This window comes from Falco rusticolus, chromosome 19, assembly GCF_015220075.1.
Source record: "Falco rusticolus isolate bFalRus1 chromosome 19, bFalRus1.pri, whole genome shotgun sequence".
In the NCBI taxonomy this organism is placed as follows: domain Eukaryota; kingdom Metazoa; phylum Chordata; class Aves; order Falconiformes; family Falconidae; genus Falco; species Falco rusticolus.
Window position 1 is genome coordinate 5,636,761 of NC_051205.1, and position 19,144 is coordinate 5,655,904.

The 19,144-nt window shown below is 54.9% G+C and overlaps 1 protein-coding gene across 2 annotated transcripts in view; it reads left to right on the forward strand.

Annotated features, from left to right (window-relative positions):
- The first annotated feature begins 4,870 nt into the window (after positions 1 to 4,870).
- Positions 4,871 to 19,144, forward strand: part of VDR (vitamin D receptor) — a 39,547-nt gene continuing 25,273 nt past the window's right edge. Inside the window, exons 1-3 of one of the 2 annotated variants that reach the window (XM_037412054.1) lie at positions 4,871 to 4,915; positions 6,124 to 6,219; positions 9,377 to 9,464. The gene's annotated coding sequence lies outside the window, so the exon portion shown is untranslated. The remainder of the gene's footprint in view (positions 4,916 to 6,123; positions 6,220 to 9,376; positions 9,465 to 19,144) is intronic. The other variant, XM_037412055.1, reaches the window with a different exon arrangement.

Below are 19,144 nucleotides of genomic sequence, written 5' to 3' on the forward strand. Positions count from 1 at the left end.
CTTCGGTCCCGGCGCGTGCGCACAGCGCAGGGCGGGACGCGCCGGGCACGCCCCCTTGTTAACCCCGCCCCTGCACGCCTGGGCGGGGCATGACGTCACGGCGGGGCTGCCCCCCGCCGGGGAAATGGGCGGGGCCACTAGAGCCCCGCCTGGCCCCGCCCGGGCGTGCCCCTGTCTCAGTGCGCATGAGCATCCCGAGGGGGGCGGAGCCCAGGTCCCCGCCCCTTTGGTGGGGCCGCGGGGCGGGGCCGTGCGGCGCACGCGCCACAGCTGCGCGGGGGAGAGGTGGGCCGGGCGGGGCGGGGCTTTGTGCGCATGCGTACTGCGGGCTGCGCACGGCCCCGCGCGGCCCCTCCTCCCCCCCCTCGCCCCCGCCCCGCCTGCGCCTGCGCCTGCGCACACGCGGCTCCGGGACAGATGCTGGGCTGGGGGCTGCGCTTGCCGGTAGCGGGGGGCCCGGGCCAGTACGAGCCCTGCCCGCACCAGTACAGGGGCTCTGTACCAGTATGATCCCTGCGCGCACCAGTGTGGGGGGCTCTGTACCAGTGCAAGCCCTGCCCGCACCAGTACGGGGGCCTCTGTACCAGTACGAGCCCTGCCGGCAGCGGTATGCGGGCTCCATCCCAGTTCAAGCCCTGCCTGCACCAGTATGGGGGGTCCAGATCAGTACGAGCCCTGCCCACACCAGTATGGGGGGCTCTGTATCAGCATGATCCCTGCCCACACCAGTATGGGGGACTCCACCCCAGTATGATCACTGCCCACACCAGTATAGGGCTGTCCCAGTGCTTGTGCAAGCTTGTGCAAGCTTGGACCTGCTTGTGCAAAGCCACGCGTGTTTGTGCGAGACCCCGTGTGCTCGTGCACACTTGTGAGTGCCAGTGCCAGGTGGCGCGGCCACAGGAGGCTGCCCCTGCTGCTGCCAGGCTGTGCGGGACTGCATGTGCTTGTGCAAGACGTGCAAACCCGTGCACATGTGTGCGAGGCCGTGCCAGCCTGGCACGCTCCATCCTTTGCCGCAGCCTCACCGGGCGCCAGCTCACTCTCCCCTGGCGCTGCCTGGGGGGGGTCACTCCGGGGGTCTCGGCACTCCGACCCCAGGGTCTGCATCCCGGGGGATGCTCCCGCCCCAGGGAAAAGCTGCGGGAAAAACCCAGTTTCCCCTAGATCCCCCCAAAACACCCTGCGGGGTCCCTGCCCTGGTGACAGCAGTACTGGACACTCAATCTTGGCTCTGTCGCCTTTATCACACCCCCCCCAACTCTCCTGATGTTTTTATTTCTTGTTTTTTATCAGTTTTATGGCTCAAAGGCACTGGTGCAGCAGCCGGTTCAGCCCAGCATCGCCCCCAGCACCCTGCGACCCAGCCATGATGCGCTGCAGCATCTTGGGCATCTCTAAACCTCTAAATTTGGGGGGAAAAAGGGCCCAACCAGCCCTTTCCCCCCACCACCCCCAGCCCCGATGGCTCTGGGACCAGAGCAAGCAAAACCGCCCCGTTTAGGGCAACATTTATTTAATAAGCTCGCTCCTGTGCAAACACTGGTGGTTTTTTTTCTGCTGGTGGGTTTTTTTCTGCTGTGATGAACGTGAGAGCTTAGTGGAAAAATGAATTCCTTCCCCTCATAATCACCCAAACCATCAAAATAAAGTTTACAGCAAAATTAAATATTTCCACCGGCCCCGCGCACTCCTCCCGTGTGGCCGTCAGAGCTGCTCTCCCCTGCGTTGCCGATGGAAACTTTATGGATCATTTATTCTCTCCTTCCCAGGAGCAAAATGTCAGGGAGGGGGACGCTTCCCAGCTCGCCTTCCCCCCCTGCACTAATTGCCACCTCCTAATTGAGGGCTGTGCATCTCCCATCGCTCCTGAGGAGGTTGTTGGGTGCAGGACTGACCCGTGCGGATGGATGCCTGCATGGGTGGCACGGCAAACCACGTTGAGAGGGGATGGGGAGGGGGGAAACTCACACTGAGCCCCCTGGGGATGGGCTATGGGGTGAGCTCAACCCTATATTAGACCACAGAGAATCCCCAGAAGGGAAGGGAAGAAGCTGCCCCCAAAGACAACGGTGCAAAACCCCACAGCAGCCCCTCTTGCCATGTTGCATCCTGGGTGTAATCCCTTTTTTTCCCATTTTAAGCCTGTTCTCCCACCGAAGCCAGCAGGAATGGAATGGGATGGGGGACGGGGGGGGGGGGGCAGGCCGCACCCCACCGGCGCATCGCCACGTCTGGGTTTTGCAACCACTTCCCAAGAAACCTTCACTCACAGGGGGATGGAGCAAGCATGTGAGTCACCCCCGGGAGAGCCGGCTCCGTCCCCCCCGCCCGGGCGAGCAGGATGGGCTGTCACTGCTCCCGGGAGCCGCTGGCATGCAGCCCCTTCCCCAGAGCCGGTGGCATTTCCAGCCCCCTTGTCTTTGTGCTTTTTGCCCTCGTCCGTGTGTCCATCAGGGTTATCTGGGGAGGTGACGTGACTTGGCTGCACCCTTGGCTGAGGAGGGCTTCAGTTCCTCCCACTCAGCATCCCACCCTGCTTGCTGAGCCATCACCATCCTCCCCCAGCCCCGCTGATCCGCAGCCCCGACCCACCGGGCTGAGCGTCCTTTTCCCCAGGCTGGAGCAGCACAAAGGTTCATGGCTGCAGCTCCTGGCCACCGTCCCCACCCCAGAATTAAATCCTCCTGCATCTCTGCGCACCCCCTGGCTCCCACGTGGGAGGGATTTTGCAGCCCACGTGCACAAGGATGTGCAAGTCACGGGGGCACGATGGTGAGCAGAGCAGCACCTGGATTTGGCCCCGATTCCCTTGTGCAAGGTGGATCAAGGCGGGAGAAGCAGCGGGAGAGCTGCTGGAGAGCAGCTGTAACCACCGCAGGTCACGATGGAGCAAATAAAACCTCTCACCAGCTACAAGCCTCCTCTTAGCTGGGGGCACCAACCCAGTGGCGGTGGCAGGGGAAGGGGCTTCAGCAGAGCGATGTTTTACGGGGTTGAGGAGCACGTCACACCGGTCCAGGCAAGGCGAGGTCGGGGGGGTCCCCCTGTGCCGAGGCTTGGGATGTATTTTAACATTTAGGAGGCTGCACCGGTGCCCAGCAGCGGTGGGATGGGTACGTGCAGCCTCTCCCGTGCCAAGTCGCCCGACCTCCCCCCACAGCCCCCTCCCCAGCCTGCTGAAAAAGTTCTGCGCCACTAAATTGTCTCCAATGAACTCCCATTTCTTCCCAGACGTTGTTTTTTCTTCTTGGCCTCATTAAATCAATTTGAAAACAGTTAGCAGAACGCTTTCCCCACGCACACAAGAGCTGTTGATCCCGGTGATTGCAGCAGGGGGCGGTGATTGCTGTCTGCCTCCCTCGTGTGCACTGGGGGCTTATTTTCTCAGGGGATTTTGGGTTTAGGGAACACTTAATAAACTCTGGGAGCATCACACAGGCCTTTCTTGAAGCATTTCTTGCTGCTTTAGTGGGTGTTGCTGGTGGCCACACCCCGGGTGGGTTTTTGAGGATGGAAAGGGAAAAACTGCCAAGTGTCCTGAGTTCTCTAGACTGGGGGCATAATGTGCCCAGGCAACAGAGCAGCTTTGGGCTGGGGCTGTGACAGTGGCTGAACTGGCTCAGCCCAAACCCCTGTACTCGGAACCTGACTCACGTCACCGGCGAAGGAATTTTGGGTGGTCAGGGTCAGTACTGGCAACCCAGCTGGTTGCAGTATCCCAAATACCTCCAGGTCCCACGGGAGCAGCCGAACCCCGGTGTCCTGCAGGTCCCCGGACCTGCGAGGGCTTCACACAGGCTGTGTCCATGCTTGGTCCGTGGGACCCCGGGCTCTGCCACGAGCTGAGGGGGGCTGTGGGGCCGAGCAGAGGCTGCCAACAGCCACGGCTCTGCCAGGAACCTGCCGGCACTCGGAACCGCACTGAGGCCCTGCCTGCTGCCTGCAGTCCGGAGGCAGGGGATGAATCAGCTCTCTGCCCTTAATCTGATCTAAACACCAGGAAAGCACAAGGCAGCCATAATCAGATGGAGGTTTTGCAGTGTGCGATAGGGCTCTCGGGTGTCACCCTGAAAACAGGAGAGGAGGGAGAAGCCCAGCAAACGCTACAGCTGCCTGAGCAGGATGTTTTTTCTTGCCAGGCTCGAGTACAGGGTGGCTTCTTGCTTGGAAATCCAGGAGGGCAGCAGTCTCCAAACCGCCGCCAGCCCCAGGCACAGAGCTGTGCCATGTCCAGCTGCCAGGAGGACCCGGAGCAAGGGGAGTCTGGTGGGGGCACCCCAGCATGCCCAGGGCTGATGCTATCGGGGGACAGTTTGCCCGGGAGTGCTGGGGGGGGGGCACTATTGTACCGGTGGTGTTTGCCCTGCCCCAGTAAGGCACTGACCGCAGGCCAGCAGGACACGGGTAAGCTGCCCAAGCCCACTGGGCCTTCTGTAGGGGTTATGCTCCCCACAATTCCAGGCGGTGGCTCTCCAAAAGCCCCCAGCAGTGCCCCTGGAGCCCCCGGCAGACCACAGGGCTCCCCACAGGCCCCGGAAGCGGGGCAGCACGGGCAGGCTCAAGGGGGGCACCGGGCCGCGCAGCGGGGTCGCGGCGGGGGGGGTCCGCCGGTCGGGCAGCCCGGGGGAGCCCCGCGGTGCGGCGGCCACGTGCAATCTCCCGCCGTCCCCCGCCACGCCCCTAAGGGGCGAGGACGCACGCAACACAGACCTTATATGGTGCTGGTGGGCGGTGTCGGAGCGGGCACGCCCTCGAAGGGGCGGAGTGGAGGTATTGCCGCGCTGTCACTGGCTGGGGCGCGGCCCGGAGGCGTGGCCCCGACGAGGGGCTGAGCGCGGAGCCGGCCGGTTCCCGTCAAAAGGCGGCCCCGGGGCGGCGGGGGAGGGAGGGTTGGTCGGCGCCCGGAGCGCAGGTACCGGGGCCCGGGCTGGGAGCACCGGGGACCCGCGGGGACCCCGCTGTTGAGGGAAACCCCCCGCTCGGTGCCCACTGTGGGCCGGGTCTTGGGGGTGGCAGTGGCTCTGGTGGTCGCTGGGATGTGGGCGGACCTGACCGGGGGTGGGTGGGGGGCGGCTGTTGCTGTGGTGAAGCCCTCAGTGCAACCCCGCGGTCCGGGGGACATGGGTGTGGGTCGCCCCCGGGTACCCTCTGCACTTTCCCTGCCGGTTAGAGGGTCCTGTGGGGGTATGGGGGCGTGCTAAGCCCCCCTGAGATGTGGGGGTGCTGGGCCTCCCCGGGTGCTCTGTGTGCTCCCTGGTTGGGGGTCTCACGTGGGCATGGGGGTCCCTGTTTTCCCTATCTTGAATTGGGGGTCCTATGCATGTTTGGGCCCCCCATACTCTTTGCCCACCCCCAGGTTGGGCGTCCTGTGTGAGACCCCCTGACAGCTCGTGTCTCCCCTCAGCTGGGGGCTCACAGGGCAGACAGAGGCTTCCCCTGCCAAAACTGAGGTCCCTCTAGGGTTGAGGGGGTCAAGAGCCCCTCTCTGTGAGTTGTGGGGGTGGCTCCTGGCTTTAGGGGGGCCAGGGTCCCCCCAGTGCTGCTCGGTCTAGGGTCTGACCACCCCTTGCTGCACTCAGGAATGAGGGTTCAGCTTGGAGCTGGGGGGTGTCCTGGGGCTGAATGTGACTGTTGGGGGTGCTTTGCTCCCCCCCAAAATTCTGGCTGACTTAACCCTTTCTGGGCTGGTTGGCAATTCCCCCGGGGTCAGCATGAGGGTGGGGAGAAGCTGGACCCAGTCCATTGGTGTGAACCCTCCTGTTCCCCTCTGCGGCCCTGAGCCCCTTCCCCTTCTGTCCCCTATCATGGGATGTCACCCCAGTTCCCTCTCCCCATGCTCTGTCCCTCTCTGGGCCTCCCCAAACCCTTTTGGGGGGCCTCTGAAGCTGTTGAATTATCTGGGTGCTGTTGGGGTGCCAAAGTGATGTTTTAAGGTTTCCAGCCTGTTCCTTATCAACAGGTTTCTGATTCAGATAAGTGCCTGATCAGTGATCAGCTTTAAAATGCGTCTTAAACTTAATCTCTCAATTAAGTGTTTTTTGAAGTGGGGTGAGGAGAGATCTCAAAGGCCGGGCTGAGACCCCAGCGTGGCAGTAATTGCAATTGTTTGTAATTCCCCAGTGACTTTTCATCTGTCTGTGAGTGATCCCATTGGCCGTGTTGGATGTGACTGCCAGGATCTTTCATCTGCGAGTTCCCAGCATAAAGAAAGCGAAGGTACCGGGGATCTTCCTGCAGCTCCCGTGTGAGGGAGGGGGGTTCTTTTTCCCTGGGCCAGCACTGAGCACCCAAAGGGACCTGGTGGTTTGCGGGTGGCCGGCATAGGGCAGGTAGAGGTGCCTGCTCTCTGGGGTAAGCTGCTCCTTCCCCTCTTTTCCCCCTTACTTGAGCCTGGGGCTGGAGCCTTCAGCATTAAAAGTTTCTTCAGAAACTGGTTTTCACGAGAAGCCAGCCCTGGCTTTGCAGCATTTTGTGGCGTGCTCTCCTCCCACGTGAACTGGGCAGTGACTCATCTTCCTCCAAGGACTCGATTAAAGGAGCACCAGCGATTCGGGACAACGTGCCTCCTCTCCTGAGGGGAGGCAGATGTCTGCTCAGGGTCCTGCTCTGGTCTGCAGGCCCTGTTGGTGCCACTTCCATGTCTGCTGGGGAGTGACAGCGAGCCGGGCTGCCTTGGGTTAGCGCTCTGAGTGCCCCTGTGACAGGAGGGAGGAATGTCTAACCTGTCAGCTTTGGGGAAGGAAGTTAAGGCTATAATTGCTCATTTGAATGAAACCTCTTTTGCCTCCTCCAAAGCAGCCAGTTAAAACTGAGTCAAATCAGATCGGGTTGGTGGCTGTCGACTGCGCTGCAGCTTCCGGATGGGCCCTGTGAAAGTGCTTAACTGGGAGCAAGGGCAAAAAATATAACGTGCCAGGCTGAGGAGCCATGTGTTGGCATGGTGTGGCTTGGACGGCTGTCCCCTGGCACCACATGCCCTGAGGAAGAGGGTGAGGAAGGCCTGTCAGGTGCAGGAGGCATTGGCAGACGTCTGCCAGAGATCTTGCTTGTCTGTAAACAGATGGGGTGTAAGATCTTACAACAGGATTTTTGAATAACAAAGGCACAAATCACAAAAATAGGTTTTTCATCGGGCAAGAATTTGCCTCGGGTCAGTTAGTCTTTCACTAGATGTTTGTTTCCCGAGTCCCACTGTACTTAAGACAAAATAACTGGATAATCTAGCCTCTTTTTCCATTTAATAGCTAACTGTGGAGAAGCGGCTGTCCCTCTCTCCCTGTGGCTAGAGGTGTGCTCAGAAACAATTTTTAACCCGCTGTTGCTGAGCCAAAGCGAAGTCAGTCTGGCCCGAGCTTCCTGTGGTGTGCAAAGGGGAAATGCTGAAATGTCAAGTGATTGGGAGAGGAATAATTGGAGTTAAAGGTGGCTGGAAGTGGGTCTGTCTCGCGTGGGATGTCCCAGCGTGAAGGGGTAGGGGGGAAGCCGTCAGCCGAGCTGTGGCACATCTTCCCCTGCTTGTGCAAGGGAGTGTGAGCCCGTGACAGCGTGCCGGCTCCAAGGGGAAGGGGATGTGCACGTGGGGTGCAGGGTGAGATCTGATTGCTCCGCCGTGAACCTCCTCAGTCTAATTATGGTCACAAATGAGGGCAATCAGCTGATGCTGCAGCTGGAGAGAAGACATGCGTGGCTGCAGCAGGCATGGGGGCTGTTCTGTGGGTGGGCATTGGACACTGCTACGAGGGACTTTCCTAAAACTAAGTTATGTGGGAGGAATTAAATCCCACTTCTGTGGAAGGAGACGTCATGTGTGGGGTGTCCTGTTTTGGCAGTGTCTTGTGGGCAGTGGGTTTTATGTGCTGCCCTTCTGTATTTGAATATGACGCAGGTGGCAAGTGAATAAATGCAGGTGACATCTAAATAACAGTATCACGTTGGTGGGGATGTGTCTAGGTGCTGGGTACGGTCTTGTCCCATCCCACAGGACTGACCTCTCCCAGAGCTGTCTGCATCGCGGTTCCTCCTCGCAGCTGGAGATGCCGGGAACCCGTGATCCAGGCAGCATCCACCACAGTTACGGTTATCAACGGCAAGCCACTTCTGCAGGAGGTGGCTCTGCTTCCATCGACTCTTTCATATAGCTAGAAGGGGGTGGTTCCCCCTTTGGGTAACCTCCTGGTTACGTCTCTTGGGTAAGAGATGGCAGCGGAGCGATTCAGTGCTCTGCTCCGGGGCTTGCGTAACTCATGTGAAACGGCTCACACTCACCATGCATCACTGAGGCAGACAGATCGGGGGGCAAAACAACCGCTGCGTTTTCAGGCGGCGGGTGAAAGTTGTTGCGACAGCTGGCTGCTCACCTTGCAGCCCACGGAGGGCAGGCATGGAGCATCTGGTTTCTGTTGACTGTTTTCTTCCCACTCATGTGAGAGTGTGTTTCAGGAGACCCTGAGGTGACAGCTTCTTGGTTGCCTGCTCCAGTGTCATGGTGAACACGTTCCTGCACATGAACACCCCCTGCTACCTGCCAGCACTCTGTGGTGGGGAGGAGAGGCAGTGGTGTTAATTTAGAACCCTTTTGTGAAGGTGGGGATTAAAATGTAACCCCAAAATGAGAGAAATGCAAATGGAACGGCTTCATAAAATAAATACATAGACCTACAATTTACTGCTGACCATTAATGCAGCAATTAATTATGGAAAGCATCCTTCTGATTTGGGCTGTTTGTGTTAAATTTTGTCTCTGAGGTTGTACCCCCCATGGAGGAGGACAACGGAAGAACCAGGCAAAAATGGAGTTGGGATAGGTGATTGTAGGTCCCTTCCAGTTGAACTATGCTATTCTAAGAATGAAAATACCTTTTTTTTTTTTTTGGACAAGACCTGCGTGCCGGTGTTAGGCTGACAGCCTGTGGGGACAGCTTGTGCCCCTGGGGTTGGGAGAGGGGAGGACGGTTAAACCAGGGCTTGAGGAACATAAATGGCAAAGGGAGCAAAAGTCCAGGGAGATAAGGAAGGCCAGAGGTTCTCCAAGGCTTTAAAATGGAGCTTCTCAGCAGTGACCTGGAGAAGCAGATGTGATGGCTGGGGAATGGGTCTGTTACAGTCGAGAGACCTTGGTGTGGCTTGGCTGAAGGACCCGTGCAGCAGGGCATTTGCCGGTGCCACTCTCGCCTTCCTTTTAAGTGTTTGCTGAATCAGTTGCAACTCAAATACAGTTTTCTTGCCTGTGGTGTTTAACGGCAGTATCAGTGTAAAGCTCGTATGTGTAAGTGAATTTTTGCTACTAATAAATGGTAACGGGATGTAAAAGTGATGAAAAACAATACCTGGAACCTTTTATCTGTATATCTAAAAGTAGTTTCCTCATTGCCAGGAATACATGCTGCCTGCCCAAGGCGTCAGGACCTGCTGACGTGACTTCTGAGCTGTGATTATTTTTTTTCCTGGTCAGTGGGACACTGGTGAGTGAATCTTCTGTCTTAAAAGTCCTCTGTGTGTTCATGGTTCCCAGGGGTTTTTGGTGGGAGCATTGGTGTGCTGGATGAGGTGAGTTGTGTTGAAAAGGGCGTTCTTGGCACATGATGCCTTTCTGCTCGCTCTCTTGAAAAGTCTGTGCCTCTTCCTAAGGGTTTGCACGCCTGACGCCGGTGCTCCCCTTTGCCATGAGCCTTTCCATCCCGACTCCAGCCAGCTGGCTGCCCAGCTCGCGTAGGTGCTATTTCAGTTTCTCAATACCAGGCTGCAATGCACAACACCTCTTGCTTTATCGGTGCTCTTACTCCTCCAGCTCACTTGGGCAAGAAGCCTCCCACAATCGGCTGGTGCGATGGGCGAGGTGATCGATGGTGGGGGCAGTGATGGTTCCCTTCCCTCCCGGCCGTGCTGGCATCCTGTGCTGTCCCTGACCCACTGCCAGGTGCGGGATGGGGCTTGGGGAGCTGTGTATCACATCAGGTGAAGTGACGTGTCTGTAAAGGCTTCGCTTCTCTCTGCTGCAGGGATGTGGATAGTGCTGACTTGGAGGGTTCCGTTATAAATAAGCACTCATAGCTCCATAAATACACCCGTTCAACAGAACGCAGATAAGATACAAATGAGGTCTATACTTAGATTTGCTTAGTTTTGCGGAACTAAGCGTCCTTGATCAGACCTGGGAGTGTTGGCTCACCTTTGTGTCCCCAGAGGGGTGGTCAGTACGGGCTGCCATGTGTGGAGCTTGAACGTGATGCCCTGGGAGACACAGACCGAGAAGCACTTGTCTCTCCTCAGTTTGTGTCTTCCTGAGGTCCTTGTGCCCTCCTGGACAGGACACTGCGCTTGGTGCTATTGTCACCAGGAAGAGAGACTTTATTTCTGTAGTCTGGCTTATGCTGTATGTGGAGATGCTGCTGACTGGTTCCCAGTCCTGAGCTCACACCACTGTTCTGGGGACTCTTCCGTGAGGAGGAGAGCCCTTCCCAGCCCAGCAGTCCTGGCACGTTACTTTCCTCTGCCCTTTTGTCCTGGTGTCTGGGTGCAGGCAGTTCTTGAAAGTCCATTTATCAGACACAGACAGGTACAAGTTGTGCTCTCACTGGCACACTCAAAGGAGAGGCGATGGTTTTCAGAGGTCTCTGCTTCCTGCTCAGACATTCGAGTAATTCTGTGGTCTGGTCAGTGTTGGACAGAGGAGAAGAAACCTGTTTGTGCTCTGGGTGGCCTCCCACACTGTCCTCTGTGTTGACACTGCGTGTCACTGGGAGAGGGCACAAAAACCAATGTAGGTGGGTTGCCTGATGCTCTTGAAAGATAAACTGTCCTTCGCCATCGCAGGGTGGGAGACCCTGTGCCTGTACCAGAACCACTGACAGGCATGATGGGGCTACTGCACTGGAGGAAACACTTCCTTCTGTTTGTTTTACTTGTCATGGATGACAGAATTTCAAGCCAGTGAAGTATATTGTGACACTGTGACCATGGTTGTGTGATCCCTGCTGCGCAAAGTTGGCAGGGGAAAGGATGAGGTGGGATCTGAGGCAACGCACCAACAACACTTCTAATCATAGGAAGGGTGATGCTTAACTTCTGGCAGGTCAGAGGCAGCACTTAGTGGGTTCCTCTGCTCGCGGACACCGCAGTTGCAAGTGCAGAAAATGTAATTTCTGTTTCTTTCTGCAGCCCAGACATACCTGGTCGGAGTGCTTTCTGGTCCGGGACAAGCTGAACTGAAAATGGCTGATGTGGGGGAATGGGATTGCTACAGCTCATCTCTGGGAAGGAGAAAAGCAGAATTACCCACAGATTTCTTAGTAGAGGGAACAATTTTAACCCTGCTCGCTCACTTCCTTAAGTAGCAGTAAAATTGCTGGAGAAGGAACTGCTTGTCAAGGGCAGGGCATGACTCTGCCTTGGCATCACGTGCTGCGGCTGTGCTTAGCTCTGAATTTACCTGTCTGCTCGTCCAGACAGGCAGGAGGAGCAGAGACCTGGGAGCCAACTGCTCCCCGCAGGCTGCCCGGGCACCCGCTGCAGGTAAACAGCTGTCCCGGTCTGGGGGAGCAGCCTGGCTGGCTGGGGGTGGGGCGGGTGGGTCTGACCTCTTCTTAGGGCCCCTGGTCTGCAGCAATAGGCTGTGATTCTGACCAAAACTTCACTTCAAGGGGGAAAACGGCAATTAGTGCAAAGGTTTAATGGTCACTGGGCTTGTTTTAGCTTTTATCTCCTTGGTGAGAGATGATGTGTGGATGTCCTCTTAGTTTTGTCTGACTCCTGGTTTTCCTTTTGCTCTTGCACCCACCCCTTTTAGCTTGGTGCTTTTGCCTCTTCTAACCTGTGGCTGCTGCATTTCTACTTCTCCTTCAGTCAGCTGATAGAGATTGACTGAGAAATCACTGCTTTGCCTGTGGCTGTTCAGGAAACTGAAGTTTGCCAGGAGTGCCTGGGCCGGAGAGAGGTATGGGTGCACGGGCTGGACTTCAGCACGGCTGAAAGGTGAGAGACAAGAAAGAAAATAACCAAGTAATGAATGAGGAGGCATCGCTACAACAAGCTGAGCCTCTGGAGCTCGTGCACAAGACAGATCCCTTCTGAGGAGCTGGTGAGGGTTAGTCTGGTCATGGGGATGTTCACTTGTAGCTCCTATCCTTTTGCATCTGCGTGCATGCAAATATTCCTGGCTGTGGGATGGCCTCAGAGATGACATGACTGTGTTCCGGGTTTTTTTTCCTCCCATAAACTGGAAATACCCACTGTGATGCTCCAGCTCTGTCCCTCTGGTGCAAGCAGGCCCAGGGATACACTGATTTTTGGGTCTCATCTTGCCCAAAAGCTGGCAGTTTCCATGGTCATATTGTAACTTCCTGCTTGATTGCAGTCATGAGGCTTGCAGTCATGTTATGCTGTGTATTGGGAGCTACGTTTTATTTTCTAATTAACAACAGGATTCTTGTAATGCCACTTACTGTCTGTTGTAATACCAAATTCCTGGGAAATGTGCTCGATGGTGAAGCTGGATCGCTCTTAAAAAAGTGGGGAAGGCTTCTGTGTTTATCTAGGTCTTGTAATGAGGGCTGGTCAAGGCTTGTGTTTCTATGGTGTTGTTTTAGGGTGACTAATCCATCACAAATCAACTCTTCTGTCACTTGCTGCTTCTTAGACTGCAGCTTTCTCCAAGTCAGTGTCTTTCCCCACCCTAATAAATAATGGGAATAATAAATATTTAGGAAATAATGCAGCTGAGTAGGAAAGCTGTAACTGGAGCAGCTTGACAAGCCTAGATGGATGCAAGGGGCTTTAAAAGTTATTTTTCCTCTTTCATGAGAGGGTTTTGCTTGCCCCAAGGTAGATTTGTGAGTGTGGCTGAGTGGCACCTTGCAGCAAACATCTAACATAATCTGCTTCCAGAACAGGTTGACCAAAGCCGCCAGGTCTCTACTTCTGGGAATGACCTCAGACGTTGTCCTCTATCTCCAGGAATCTTAGTAAATTAGTTTATTATTTCAAAGGCCACTGGAGCAGATCAGCAGCCTCAGAAGGGCCCTATCTTTTCCATGTACGTTATGACCTCGTGAATCCCAAGACCTTGAATTCTGGACCCTTCCTGCAGAGCTCTGGGTTGGTGCCTTGCACAGAGGAGCTGTTCTGCAGCCCAGCCTTGATATCCGAGTGCTGCTGGCGTGGCTTGCCTGGCTTCATGCACTTATTTCAAGCAAGTCTGGGGAATGTGTGTTGTAATATCTGACCTGGTTGTGTGGGTTTAGCTGTGGTGTTAAAAGGATCTTGCATGGCTCTCCTGGGCAGTCTGAAACCAGCCAGGAGCCACTTCTGCTGAAGAGTGGACATCCAGCTCCTGGCACTTCCTCAGAGTCGGGGCATGAAGATTTAAACTCTCCTCTTCAGCAGAGTTTCAGTTCCTCTCCCAAATGTAGGGCATGTCTTCAGCAGATCATTATGTCTATGCAGACTTCAGTAGCATTTTGCAGCTTAATCAGCTGAAGTTTTTCCTCCATCTCTAGCAAAAAACCCTCAAGGTAGGCTTGATACAATAAATGAAGTATTTTCAGTATTGAAGTTGCTGGGGAGTCCCTGGGGGTTTGTGTATTCTTGGTGCATTTTCTCTCTCTGGTGGAGAGTGATCGAGCAATTTGCATTCTTAGCAAGAACCTGTTTGCATATATTTCGAAATAAGGGATAAGCTTTTAAGGAGTGTGGTATTTGCCACATGCAGGGACAGCTCCTTTCTGTTGGCCTTTGTCGAATTTCTGGAATACGAGCAGAAGGGTTCCTCATCTGTTTTTACCCTGGAATTAGTGGTTGGGAAACAAAGGCACAGATGAAGCACACAAGTGATTTGGAGCAAGAGGGAAGGGATAATTGAAATCTAGGAAGGGTTCAGGTGCCACTAAGTGTCATAGGGAGGCATCTGTGGAAATAATTGTTGTTCTGAATTTGTTTGAGCAGAATATTCCCTTTGACTTGTCCTTGCTGTGCCCTGCAATTACCGGGTGCGCATGTGGTGGTGTTACTTGGAGGCACAACGGTACAGGCAGAGCAACAGTGATATCAGCATGGAAATCATGTTGACTAAGCTAAAGACAGGCTTTCCATTGGAAGCATTAGCTTGGAGAAATAACTCTTCTAGATAACAAGTGAAAATGTGAAAGGAGGAAATAGCTATTATGTGCTACTCCTGTCTGTAGTTAAAATTATAAGCCAAAGGGGTAGGAAAAGCAGAGACATCTGCTGCCGATAATTTGTGAATGGGTTAGGGTTACAGCACCTTAATGCCAAATACTGCACAGTACAGCTGGTGTAGATTTAATTTAGGAGCCTTTTCTGCGGTTGGAAATGCTTCCCGCTCTGCGATCCTGCCGGATTGCCATCCAGGAGCCCGGGGTGAGCAAGAAGCAAGAGCTTCTGCATCCCTTGGCTGAGGACACAGACGTGCACGTGGAGGTTGCCATCTTTAAATGTCAATAAAACCATAGCAGGCCAAAGAAGTGCCGGCTGCACTGGCTGTGGTGCTGGAGGGAGAGGCTGTGTCGGTACACGTGTGCTTGTTCACTGCATCCATCCGAAGAGCAAACAAAGTTCTGCTGCTTATGGCTCAGCAGCAACAGCCCTGCAGTGGCCTCAGCTTGCCATGGGGTGCCTTCGGTAGCTCCAGACTTGATTTTTCTTTGGGATTTTTATTGATAGCTTCCCATAGCTAACTTTATTCTACAGCTCGTGAGTGCCTTAGGACAGTCGAACAGGATGTCCTGCAGTCAAGGATCAGGCTAAGCATGACTTTTCTCCACTTCCCCAACCGGCAGTAAGTCATAAAAGACGGGGGTGGGGGGAAGGTCTTAGTGGGACTAATTATTTTCTGTACTTTGTCCCTCTGTTTCTCCTGAGCTAATGAATACTTAGGGTAGGGATGATACTGGCTGATAGCTGGCCTGCCTGAAGCGGTGTCTCCCAGAGAAGCAGGTGGGGAGCTCCCTCAGCCTCCTCGGGAGCAGACCTGCCGTAGCTTTGCAGGACTCACGAGGAGGTCGGTTGGGTGTGCCGGAGGCTCTTCCCCCAAATCTGGGCAGAGTGTCTTGTGGGCTGCTTTGGTGAGTCAGAGGGGAAGTTGGACGGGGCTGAATCCTTCCCGTGAACTGGCATTTGTGCATCTATTTTCCTGGTAGCTTCAAAGCTGAATGATCCTCTTCCAGCATCTGCTTCAGCCCCTGGGTCACAAGAATGAGCGAAAAGTGGGTTTCGGCGCTGGTGCCAAACCAGCTGCAGCGCAGTCAGCGTTACACGCGTCCATCTGCGGTGGGAAGGAGCCTGTAGTAACTGCTTGGCTGACGTGTGGCATGTTCATGCTTGCACGTGTTTGCTGTGTCTGCAGACCAGTTTTGGCAAAGGGGAGCACTTGGGGGTAAACACACACAAACCAAACCCCTTGGCTGCAGCAGTGTTGACCATCTCCACCCCTGTGGTGGTTGCAGCACCTTTGGGCATAGTGACGCAGGTGCTCTGGGAAAAGCTGTGATGACTGCAACTTGTCACACGAAGCAGTCTGTCACCCAGCCTGCATCTTCCCTGGGCTCTCCATCTTGGCAGAGCTGCTCGCCAGGACGGCAGCCCACCGCAGCCTGCTGCTGGGAAGGTTCTAGGCTAACCCAGCTGTGCTGGAGAGCTGGAAAGCGCTCCTGTCAAGCCTCACATCAACTAAGCTGCTGAGGTGGTGTGTCTCCCGCTGCTGGGCTAGGTCTGGGAGAAGGTCCACGTGCACTTTCAGAGTGTGGAGTGGAGTGGGGGGGTCAGTAAGCTGGGAAAACCTGGTGTCTTTCAGGTTTTTCTAGCAGAATAAAAAGTAAAATGGCCCTGTCCTGTCCTGGATGCAGTGTAACAGGATTTGGCAGAGATCAAGGGACCATGTTTTAGGTAGTGCAGACAGGCAGTTGTGCCAGAATTTTAAACTCCGCTTGTAAATTCAGTGCTATACTAGGGCCCAAGCTGTTATTGGGGTAATCCAGTTTAACATCTTACAGCTGCCTTTCCCCTTAAATCGCAAACACATGCAGCAGCTTCAGAGCAAAAGAAAACCAACGCAGCTTCCATTGCGTGGACCCACCAAGCTTCCTGGCCCGTGAGGCGTGGGTTCGGCGGCCGCCGCTGCGTCTCAGTCATGACTAACATCCTCCCGTGGCACGGCTCAGGAAATGAGGCACTGTGCACCCGCTGGGCTGCAGGCACGGTGTCCCCGCTCCGGGAGATGCCTCGCGAGCTCTTTTCTTCGTGAGGTTGCTGTTCAGGTGGGGTGTGTTGAATGGGAAAGGGCTTTTGCTCCGTGTGGGTTGCGTACTGGGAACGCGGTCCCAGGAGGTGCTGCTTGCCTCAGTGAAAGGCTGTGGAGCAGACACCGTCTGCAGGCAGGGGGTCCTGGCTGGCAGGAGAGGCGTCCCTTGCCAAGCACGTGCCTGCACAGTTGGCTTTTTGCTCCTGCAATATGCGCAGGTTGGGCAGGGAAATCGTGGTCCATGGAGATGCCCTTTCTCATCTGAGGCGCCAGGGATGTCTATCAAATGGTTAAATACAACTTTTTTGAAGCGCCGGCTCCTAGGAGGATCTAGTGAACAAGGAATATTGCTGTGTTTGTGTGATAGAGAGGATAACGGGCTCTGTGGGGGCTGAATACCGTGCTTGGCCTCATCCAGCACGTGGGACCGTCGTCTCCTCCGTGTCTAACCTTGGCTTTGTGAGGGCCAGGAGCTCCGAAGCTGCCAGGCTTGTTTGTTCCCCTCTGATTTCCTGCTCCCTGCTTTCCCACTCCTGGGGTGTGCTGCCCTGGCACGGGTATGTTTGATCTGCCTTGCTGTTTGCTCTATCGGTTGGCAAACTTTCACCCTTCCCTCTCCTTATTTTGCTGTTCTTATCTCAGGAGCAGCCAGAGCTGCTGTGAATTGCCTCTTCCTCTGTGTCAGGGGGATCTTCTACTGAAGAACCATCTCTTGGGCATGGGGCAGGCAGCCCCTGTGGTTTGGGTACTGAACGGCAGAGAGGGTAGGGAAGGCTCAGATGAGGCTGGGAGAGGATTCTCCCACTTTCCTGTTCCACCTGAAAGCAGTCGTGGTTTCCCGTAACAGGGGAAATAGAAATTGTTTAGCCCATTCCTGGAACCCAGCCCTGCTGCACACTAATGGAAAGGGATGCCAGCTGCCCTGAGCGCCCACCCCCTCCCCCTCCCCGGCATCGTGGTGCTGCTGGAGCCCAACTCTGGGGTCACCAGTGCTCCCCAGTTTGGACCCAATTAGACCTGCAAAGGGAAAGGAGCCATTGCTCCAGTTCAAACTGGAGGTGGCAGTGGGGTGGGGAATGGCCAGTCTGTGGGAATGGTCGGTTGGTTTTTTTGGGTTTTTTTTTTTTGGTCTGATTGAGTAGTTTTGGATTTTTGTCCTAGAAAACAAAAATTCCTACTGCTGCGGTTGGTGTAGCTCATAGCCATGTATCCTTAAATAAATGTGTGGTACTTACAGGGCTCTTTTGCACGATGACAGGTTGTGAATCATTGCTCGCCGCTTTCTTTGAAATCCAGGTTCATGAGAGCAATGCTTTGCTGAAACCGTTCTCCTATCTCTAAGCTTGTTTTGGTTAGTTTTACTTTGGAAATGTTTTTGGGCTCTGAATTCCTAAAGGAATCAGTGTTGCAGATGTGAAGTGTTAAAATGCAGCAGCTCCTTCTCCGTGTGATGTTACAAGCAGTTTAGGGCCTTGCTTTATTTTTTTTTTTTAGTGATTGTGGGCATTAGGAGCTGGTTTAATCTAAAGAGGGAGTTTCAGACAAGGAGGCAGGGGTCTTGGATCAGGAGGTCTCTACTGAAAAGACTGCTCAGGAAGGTCAAAAGTCTGATGGAGCCCATGGTGGCCCGTGACTCAATGCTGAAGGACGCTCCACCCTTCCCAGTGCATGTTTCTAGTTCCCATGCTGCAGCGCTTGCAGGTCCTTCACCACATTGAAACTCGCTGTGTTCCAGGCTGGCTCTTGCCTCTTTGCTGTGTTTGCTCCTTGGGGCAGGGACGGGGGGGTCTGTGGGTGCTCCTGCAGTGCTGCAACTAAATGCTTCTCTCTGTTACTACTCTTATCAGCGACCAATGGCCCCTGCTCCAGGTGAGGTGTGCCAGGCTTGCTCATCCCGGTTGGCAGGCGGTCTTGAGACCTGGCTCTGTGTCTGCAGACTCTTACATCAAGCTGGTCCAGAGAGGATGCATGCTTGGATGAGGTTCATCGGTTGGGAATGAGGGCAGAGGCTGAGCCAGGCTGATGCCAAACAGCCCCTTTCCATCTTCCTGCAGCCAGCCCAGACAACATCAATAGGTACTGGCTTCTGCTGAAAAGCCACAATACAGCAAAGATGCAAAAAGGGACACTCTGCCAGCCTGCATCAAAGCTGCGGCTGTATGAAAAGTTGCTTTCATTTATTTGATGAAGGAGAGTTTGAGAAAGGGTGCATCACATAAAATTCCCTTATTAAAGTGACCCAGCTGCCACTAACACTGTGCTGGTGGGGTCTCCCTTGGTGTGCAGATCCAGATGTGTTGCTGCAGTGAGTGCTCAGTCTAATTTTTGTGGCTTAAATGACAGTGGTGTGCCAGCGAGGAGTCAGGTTGGAGGCATTTTTGATGCAGTGCCCGAGCTGTAATCTGGAAAACTGTTTACTTCGTTCCTTCCAGTCAGGGGAATGGCACTTAGAAGTATTTTCTCCTTTTTCCTGCACGTGTAAGGATTTGTTGCCTAATTTTAATGTAAGACCATTTAAAGATCCTTGGCTAACGTGTTAGAAGAGCTTGTAGATGGCCAGGTGTTTTTTCTGCTGCCTCTCCATGTTAGTGAAGCTGCTGAGGGTTTGCACTGTGGTGCTTGTCCCTGGCCAGCCCTCGTCCCTGCTGTACACCAGCTCCCTTGGCCCCTTTCCCAGGTCAATGAACAGGCTTCTCCTGCGCTTCCCATCCATGGTTGATGCAATTTGTGCCTGGGCTCCAGCCCCCGGCTCCTGCCTTGCAGCAGGTGAGAGGAAGCACGTCCGCCACCCTCACACCTGCCTTGCACACGTGTTTGCTTGAGGACTCCTCGCTGTGCCTTTGGATGCGGGAGGCTGGACCTGTTTTGCAGCCTCCCCGGAGGGTTGCA